The sequence below is a fragment of the Suricata suricatta genome, chromosome 11 (genome assembly GCF_006229205.1).
Source record: "Suricata suricatta isolate VVHF042 chromosome 11, meerkat_22Aug2017_6uvM2_HiC, whole genome shotgun sequence".
Classification (NCBI taxonomy): domain Eukaryota; kingdom Metazoa; phylum Chordata; class Mammalia; order Carnivora; family Herpestidae; genus Suricata; species Suricata suricatta.
Genome location: NC_043710.1, coordinates 99,050,746 through 99,059,987, shown reverse-complemented (window position 1 = coordinate 99,059,987; position 9,242 = coordinate 99,050,746). Strand labels below are relative to the sequence as shown.

General features: G+C 41.7%; 1 protein-coding gene and 1 pseudogene across 1 annotated transcript in view; one reads left to right on the top strand and one right to left on the bottom strand.

Moving 5' to 3' along the window:
• CWF19L2 (CWF19 like cell cycle control factor 2) overlaps positions 1-9,242 on the top strand; it is a 159,673-nt gene that overhangs the window by 90,118 nt on the left and 60,313 nt on the right. The window lies entirely within an intron of this gene.
• Positions 4,449-5,108, bottom strand: LOC115306249 (annotated as a pseudogene).

Here is a 9,242-nt window from a genome sequence, read left to right as displayed (position 1 = left end):
GATGGTGGAGGGCACTTGAGGGGAAGAGCACTGGGTGTTGTATGGAAAACAATTTGACAATAAAATATTATGGAAAAAAAAAGAATGAAAAAAATAAAAATAAAAATAAAAAAATTAAAAAAAAAAAGGCAGACAATTTCATAGATGATACATACATACAAACACTTTTTATAGTAACATGGAATCCTCTATCTGTTCATTCTTCTTACATCTTGCATCAACTTCCTCTCGAAGTAATGTCAGCATTACCTGCTACATATTTCTTAAATTTGCTGTTTGGTTTCCTTGTCCAGTGCATCAGCACTTTATGGCTATCAGCACTTTATCTCATCATGTGAAGCTCTGAGTACCTTTCTCTCCGTTCTCACTGCCTTTGAACAGAGTATTTCTTTTGCTTAGAATATTATTCTTCTTTCCTTCTGTTCCCTCAGTTACCTTCTGTTCATCGTTTACATCTTAACTCAGTTATCACATTTTCCTTTGGAAAGCTTTCTCTGTGGAAAGAAAACATAAATAAGATTAGCTATACAAATACATGATTACAGCTCCGATGGTAAAGGAGAAGTATAGAAGTATGGGGATACTGAAGAGGGCCCAGTGCAATCTGGGCATCCAGAGAATGTTTTGAGGCTGTAGCCATTATTTTTGGATCTTACAACCATTTTTGTAACTTCACTAAGGAAAAGCTGTCCTCTTGATGACTATACTCTGTAAGATTTACTTCTAAGCCACGGCTGCTAAGTAGTATCCTGGCTGGGAGTGATGACCAAAGGCATCGGTTACCCAATAAGAAACAGCCACTTGAATGACTTGTCAGCCATATTTGTTACCGCCACCTGGGCAGGTGGTTTTTCGTTTTGTTTTTGTAATTTTGTTGTTTGGTGAAGAGGATTCTCTCAAATATAATAATTTAGAGCGACTTGTAATTATCTTGGATAGTTGTGATCATATATGTGTCAGATTGAATTTTGGTGTGAAGAATTCTTTTGTAGACTCTCTTATATTTTGAGCCCACACCCCCCCAGCAGTTTCCGAAGCCATACCTAGTTAGTCGGTTTTCTTGGAGGGGGAATGACTGAGGGACAGCGTCTGTGCTGCACCGGTGCCCCTCTTTCCCCTCAAATGCTCAGTAGTCTTCTGCCTTCAGCAGTTCGTTGTTGTCTTTGTTGTTGTTTTTTTCTTCTGTTGTATAATTAAATTTAAGGGAAAAGTGAAATGCTACTACATGTGGGCAATAGTGAGTCCTGAGATTTCTGTGTTCTCTTGAAGGGTTTGATTCTAATACATGGTTTTCCAGATTTTGGTGGTGAGAGGGCAGAATGGAAGGGTGATGTCACATACGTATATTGTAGATTTGTGATTTAAGGGTACAATTTTAAGTTAAACAAATCAACCCCAAACTAAATTTTGTCCTCATATGTACTTAAAAATTATTCCAGCTGTATTGTAGAATGCAAAACAGGTTAGTTATAAGAAAGTCCCAATTTAGTGTGTTTTTAGGAAAGACAAAAATAAAGTGTTTTTTTTTTTTTTTTTTTTTAATAATCAGACCACTTTATTGAAGGGCTTCAAGGAAAAGCCAAAGGGCTGGTAGGACAATAAGATGCAGTGTCCTTGGCCCAGGTGTGATTTCCCCTGCCTTATTGTCCCAAAAAACAAAGTGCGGTTTTCAATTTTGTAGTGCGTTTTAAGTGCACACGTACCGTACTTGGGTTCTGAACACAGTAATTATAGTAGACAGTTGCTAATAAAGATTTATGCTGAAGAGGAAATAAAATGAGGTGAGTGGAACTAAACACTAAAAGAAAACCCACTTCAGAGTATGTCATATCATAGAAAAATCATAGAAAAAGTTTATGGTATTTGTTATGTTCCCGTCTACCCATAAATACTCAGTGTATCATCCATTTGAGATTCTCTGAATTAAGTCTAAATATTGAGTGATAAAATATAGTTTGGTTTAGAAGTCTATGTTACCTGAGCTTTACAGGATATGTGTAATAAAGAGTTATTACCTTAAAAAAACCACTTTGCTTCTAATTCCTTTAATAATATTTTTTTATTTTGATTCTGTTTCTAAATTTATTTCATGATGGAAGTTTATTTTTCAGGGCAGTGATATTGATGTGTAGTGTTATAACTGCTACCATTATTTGTAGTAATAGAGGATATTTTTTGTGGACTTGTCAGGACTTGTTTTAATTGTTTTATTATAGAAACTTATTTGATTCTTATTAAAATTCTGTGAAGTCATTTATCTTCATTTTTTTGAATAAATTAAGTGCAAGATGATCTGAGTCTCATTTAAGTTTTAATTTGGTGGCAAGAAATGAGGTCAGTTGTGTGTGTAGTTTATAATTATTTAAAGTAGATAAAAATTAAAATAATTGCTTTGATGTAGATTGATGAACTGGTGTTTTAAATATAAAAAGAAAATCTGATGTTGAAGCTGATTTCATTATGTGACAGTTATGCAAGCTCTAAACACAGAAATTCAAGTTGCCTAGAAATGCCCACACAGTTAAATAGAAAATTTCTATTATTTTGTATATGCACTTTAAAAATAAAGTATGTTTTGGGACGCCTGGGTGGGTCAGTCAGTTGAGCGACTGACTTTTGATTTTGGCTCAGGTCATGATCCCAGAGTTGTGGGATTGAGCCCCGCATTGGGCTCCATGCTGAGTGTGAGCCTGCTTAAGATTCTCCCCCCTTCCCTTTTCTCTTTCTCTCTCTCTCTCTCCCCCTCTCTCCATCTCTGTTCCTCTCCCCTGCTCACATGCTCTCTTTCTCTCTAAAATAAAAAATTTTAAAATAATTAAAAATAAAGTATGTCTTTATTTTTTTATTGTTAGGTGACATCTAATTAAAAGTATAATGTATATTATTTGTAGAAACATGGAAAATGCAAAAAAAAAAGGAGAAAATTAAAATCACAGCAAATCCTATCACTTGAGATTATACATTGTTAAATACCTTACAGTATTTCCTTCTAGATTTCTTTCCTTCCTTCATAATGACATGTTAAATATTTTTTCACAGTTGACAAAGCAATGTAAAAAACACACACAAAAATCTACATTTAAATTTTTTGATGTTTCTCAAGTCTCCGTTATAACTATGTAAACACATGCATAATTTACATAATTGTAATCTTTTCTATCCTGCTTTTTTTCTATTCACTCTGTCAACAACATTTTTCCATGCTGCACAGTATTTATTATTAAATTAAATTGTAATCATATCTGCATGTTAAGTGTCCCCAGAATACAATTTCTAAAATTTATTTTAGGAAGGGAGACTGAAGAATATCAGAATGACCAATTTCTCTTGGCAAATTTGCCTGTAAAAATAAAAGTCACTTTTCTCTTAGCAATTGCTCAGAATTTTTGCCATTTTTTCCAAATTCCCCACTTTATTCTTAGCAGTCACTTTGCTCCACACGTGACTCTAAAGTTGAACGTCTTTAGTCTTTAGAGTCTGTCTGTTGTCCTTGTCCCCAGAAAACCGGTCTTTCTCTCTCTCTCATCTGGCAGCGGGAGCAGTGTTGTCATTGCCTTTGGGGCGAGTTCCTTGCCAGTGCCCTTGGTCTCCTTCCTGTTCTGCCTCTGAAGCAGTTCCCACCTTCTCCTGTGTGGGATCTTTATCTCTCTGCTGGCCCTTTCTCATTACTTGCAGATGCTTCATTCGTTGGGCCTCTAAAAAGAACAGCTTCCTTTTTTCTTGGCAAACCAGCAGGGAAGGGGGTCCAGGCAAAACAGCATGAGTGAGGGTGCAAAGGTGAGAGCGAGGTTCTGTGATTGGAAGACGGTATCTTGTTCTGAATGGCCTCACAATGAGCCCGGAGCGAGGGAAGGGGAAGAAGAGGTTGGGCCGGCAGACAAAGATCAGATCCCTGTTCTCACTCTGGCTGTATCTCCTCACTTCATGGTTGCACTTTTCATCTTTCTGTGGATGATCTGTCACTTGGGCCCTGCACTCTGGGCTGAGTTCTAAATGCGTGTTTTCAGTTTGTCTGCATGGCTTGTAAGGATGTACCATAACTTCAGAGCCTATAAAACCATCCCCTTTACATATGGAATTTTCCTTCTCTTAACTGCCTGCTCATCCTGCTGCTTTTCTCAGTTTAAGCCACAGAGAAGTCCTTAATTCTTTCTTCTGATAGCACATTCCAGTGTCACTGAGTAGCACCGTTTGACCTTGCCTTCCCTCCTTGCATACACCTCATCCTTTTTTGGGGGGGAGGGTGGATACAGCATACTTTATTGATGGTATATGCTAAAATAGGGCTCCCCAAGCCCCCCCTCCTTTCTTCAGGGGGTCTGGGATGGAAACTATTGGAGGTCAGGAGATTGTCCAGTGTGTTGGGGGATGAGTTGGGGCAAGGACTCCCCAAGAGCTGAGGGCCTCTCTCTTCCTCCTCCTGCTGGAGCTGGTGGTCCAGGGGGCTCTTACTCCTTGGAGGCCATGTAAACCATAAGGTCCACCATTCGGTTGCTGTAGCCGAAAATTCATTGTCATCATACCGGGAAACGAGTTTGACAAAGTGGTCATTGAGAGCAATGCTAGCCCCAGTGTCAAAGATGGAAGAGTGGCTGTCACTGCTAAAATTGCAGAAGACGGACCTGGTCCTCAGCTGTAGCCCAGGATGCCCTGGAGGGGCCCCTCTGATGCCTGCCTTACCACCTTCTTGATGTCATTGTACTTGGCAGCTTTCTCCAGGCAGCAGGTCAGATCTACAATGGAAACCTTGGAGGTGGGGACACAGAATGCCATGCAGTGAGCTTCCCATTCAGCTCAGGGATGACCTTGCCCACAGCCTTGGTAGAGCCAGTGGAAGCAGGGATGATGTTCTGGGAAGCCCATGGACCATCACACCACAGCTTCCCAGAGGGGCTGACCATGGTCTTCTGGGTGGCAGTGATGGCATGGACTGTGGTCATGAGCCCTCCACGGTACCGAAGTTGTCATGGATGACCTTGGCCAGAGAGGCCAGGCAGTTGGTGGTGCAGGAGGCATTGCTGACAATCTTGAGGGAGTTGTCATACTTCTCGTGGTTCACGCCCATCACAAACGGGAGCATCAGCAGAAGGGGCAGAGATGATGACCCTCTTGGCCCCACCCTTTGAGTGAGCCCTAGCCTTCCCCATGGTAGTGAAGACCCCAGTGGACTCCACCACACACTCACCACCAGCATCACCCTATTTGATGTTGGCAGGATCTCACTCCTGGAAGATGGTGTGGGCTTTCCATTGATGACAAGTTTCCCATCCTCAGCCTTGACTGTGCTGTGGAATTTGCCGTGGGTAGAATCATACTGGAACATGTACCCCGTGTAGTTGAGATCAGTGAAGCGGTCATTGTTGGCAACAGTGTCTGCTCTGCCAAAGTTAAAGCAGCCGTGGTGACTAGATGGCCAATACGGCCAAACCTGTTGACTCCAAGTGTCACTGTCGTGTCTTGGGGACATGGCTGGCCCTGCACCAGAAGACGTGGTGGTCTGCTGAGTGAGGAGGAGCTGAGCGCCCACGTCTCATCCTTTTAATTTCTGCTGTCACTGCCGTAGTTCAGTGCCCCATCGTCTCTTGCTTAGAGTGCGGTAGTAACATCCCAAGTGATCTTCTTGCCATGATTTCTTTGCTCATCAAAGTGTCCTTTAAATTGCCACCAGGCTTCATCTAAATGCAGTTGTGGTGTAGTTGAAAGAGCCTTGGATTTGGGGAGTTAGAATCTCAGGTCTTTACTCCTTTAGCCAAGTTAGTTATCTCGAGATTAGAGCATTTGAAATACATTTGAGAACTTTAAAATGTAATTTAAGTATGAAATTTCTCAAAAGCATGAGTATGCCTTTACTTAGAAATCTGTAAGCAATTCTGGATCTCTGTGGTTGTTTCCTTTCCTTCTTATCCCTTTACCGTTTCATCTTTGTTTCCAAAGACCCAGTTCCTTTGTACCCAAGAATATACGTCTGTTTCTCCATCACGTATGATGGGGTACCGCTTGATTTATGCTTTATCTTAGTTAATAGTCTAGTGGAGATTTGTGTAAACTCCCTGTTCGTGTTTCTCCACCTCTCCCTGACATTTAATTTATGCATTCTCTAACAGCTGGAACCATATCTTATTCATCATATTAGACACATTCACACATCCATGCTATTGGATCATATCATGATAAAAGTTATTCTGAGTGGTAGGAGTTCATTGATCAAATGGAATAAATGAAATAGAATCTTTAAAAAATTGAAAAATCTGCAATGTTTTTGATTTACTTTTTATGCCAATTATGGACATATCTTTTCAGATTGCTTGAAGTTTCATCCAGAAGCTAGATAGTATCATAAAATACATTAAGCCAGTAGTCAAAATTTGACATAGTTGTTGAGTCCTTAATAAGGTACTCAGGCATTCTCAGTCAGGAGGTGTGCAGAGTTTCATTTAGGGAAATGACATTTTTTATAATCAGAAAACCTATCAGTTTTTCAGTTAAAGGGGTGTTGATTGCCAACTTACCTTTTCTTTCAGGAAGTGTCAGTGTTTACACTGAAGTGTTAAGAGTTTACAAAATCATTTTTTAAAAAAACATTTCTTGTTTTAAAATATTTACTTGTTTTTGGGGGGCGTAGGGAGACAGAGATAGAAGGAAACAGATCTGAAGCAGACTCTGTGCTAACAGCAGAGATTCCGATGGGGGGCTCAAACTCACAAACCATGAGATCATGTCCCGAGCCGAAGTTGGATGCTCAAAGGACTGAGCCTCCCAGGTGCTCACTTTGTTAGAGAAATGGGAGTATTAGAAATAGCATGTGATAGAACTGGTAAAGGACTAGAAATGGGATTTTAAAGCCAAAGATTTAGGTTTGGATCTGGAATTTCAGCATTTACTATATGTGATCCTTGGTATTCTCCCCCGTAAAATGTGGCTCAGTGATACCCAGGTTACAAGGTTCTTGAAATTACATGAGATCTATTTTAGAACTTTATAAAATTATATAAATACTAATTTCTTTTTTTAAATAAAACTTTTTTAATGTTTATTTTTGAGAGAGAGAGACAGAGTGTAAGTGGGGGAGGGGCAGAAAGAAGGGGAGACACAGAATCTGAAGCAGGCTCCAGGCTCTTAGCTGACAGCACAGAGTCAGACATGGAGCTCAAACCCATAAACCCTGAGACTTGAGCCAAGATCAGATACTTAACTGACTGAGCCACCCAGGTGCCCCTATAAATATTAATTTATCTGGAAAAGTTGTCTTGGCTTTTTTTTTTTTTTTACCTTTATTTATTCTGAGAGAGAGCGTGTGAGCAAGGTGGGGGCAGAGAGAGAGGGAAAGAAAATCCCCCTTGGAGGCTCTGTGCTGACAGAGCAGAGCCTGACATAGGGCCCAGTCTCATGAAGCATGACATCATGACCTGAGCCAAAATTAAGTGTCAGACACTTAACTGAGCCACTCAGGCACCCCTGTCTTGGTTTGTTTCTATGGATGAAAAATATAAGGCAGTTTTTAGATTTTGTTGCCATTGTTGATATATTAAATAACATGTTATCTTTAAATTTATCTATTTCATGAGTATCAGAGTAAAGCATTTTTTTCTTTTTTACATCTGAAAGGGCTTTATTATTTTAGTGTGGAAAGATTCCAGAATGTCAGTCAACATTAAAAAAATTTCTCAATCTCCTTTCTTCCTCCCATCCCTCCCCACCCTGGCAAATGCTGGAAGGAACCTGGTTAAAAATACAGTGTACAGTTAGGTGATTTTTCATAGCTGGCTTCATAGGGAAGCATTACACAGAAGCAGTGATGGGAGAAGGAAGGAGACTGGAGAAGGAACCGGCTCTCACATCCGCCGGCGCCGGGGCTTCCGCGGCCCTACAGAATGTCGGCCTCACCAAATTAGAATCACTGCTGGTTAAACGGGTCTGTCCCAAACAGTCCACTTTTGAAGTTGTGAAGTGAACTGTAGTGTACTCTTAAGTATTACTTACAATTAGAAAAAATTTTTTTTAATGCTTATTTATTTCTGAGAGAGAGAGAGAATGCGAGTAGGGGAGGAGCAGAGAGAGGGAGACACAGAATCCGAAGCAGACCCCCAGGCTCTGACCAGTCAGCACAGAGGCTGGTAGGGACTCGAACTCACAAACTGTGAGATCATGACCAGGGCTGAAGTCAGACACTTGAACCGACTGAGCCACCCAGGCACCCCACTTATAGTTTTTTAGTAACGATCCTTTACATTAGTGTTTGATTTTCTCAAGCTTGTGCGTGTTTAGTGTGTATCCTACCAGCCGCTTCATGAGGAAGAGGTTAGGCCCCTCATTATGGTACCGATTTCACAGGAAATAAAACCAAAATAAATATGTGCCTTTGTTCTAATGCGAGAGCGCGCTAGCAGAGTTCCAGGATTGACGGGGCGCTTGGGGCGCTGGGGGCATGTGCTCCTGGAGTACGTTTTCAGTGTGTGCGGGCCCTCCCTGGTCTCCTGCATGTCAGTGTTGATGCGCAGCCCCCTGGTGGTCCCTGCAGGTCAGTGTGGGGGTCAGGGAGCAGCATTTCTGAGCTCTAGCTGCAGGTGCAGCGTGGTTTGAGGCCTGCGCTCCGTATGAGAGTGCAGCGATCACAGACAAAATCTGCGAAGAGAAAATTGGGAGAGACCTAATGCGCTCAGAAGCGACAATCCTCCGTGGATGGGAGCTTGAACAGAAATATGAGACAGTGAGGAGCTGAGGCTTTGCAGGGACCCAACTCCAAAAACAGGCGGCGCAGCTGAGAGCGGAGCGGATCCAAGATGCTGAGCTCCGAGGGTTCTTCTTCCTGCCTCTCCCTGACTCCTCCTGGCCTGAGGCCTTCTGAGCAAAGAGGCTGGAAAAGGCCTTCAGTACCTGGGCGTTAGCTCACAGGAGACTGTGAAGAGGGCCTCATGGCCCTTGGACTCTGTGAGCCACCCCCAGTATCCCAGGGCGTGAGGTCATTGTGAGAACGGAGGGCACATTGTCAGAACTAGTGTTTCCTGAAGGGTGAGAGTAGGCAGAGAGGCAGGAGGGACGAAAAAACACCTCCCACTGAAGCCCGTGCACTAGCGTGCCAGAAAACGTTCGTTTTCCCACAGAAAGATCGTAACAATAATTGGGATGTAAACACCCATTGCCAGTAAATTTAAAATGGTAGCAGAGTCTTTTTTTTAAATAAGAGTTTGTTGTCAAATTGGTTTCCATATAACACCCAGTGCTTCTCCCCACAGGTGCCCCCC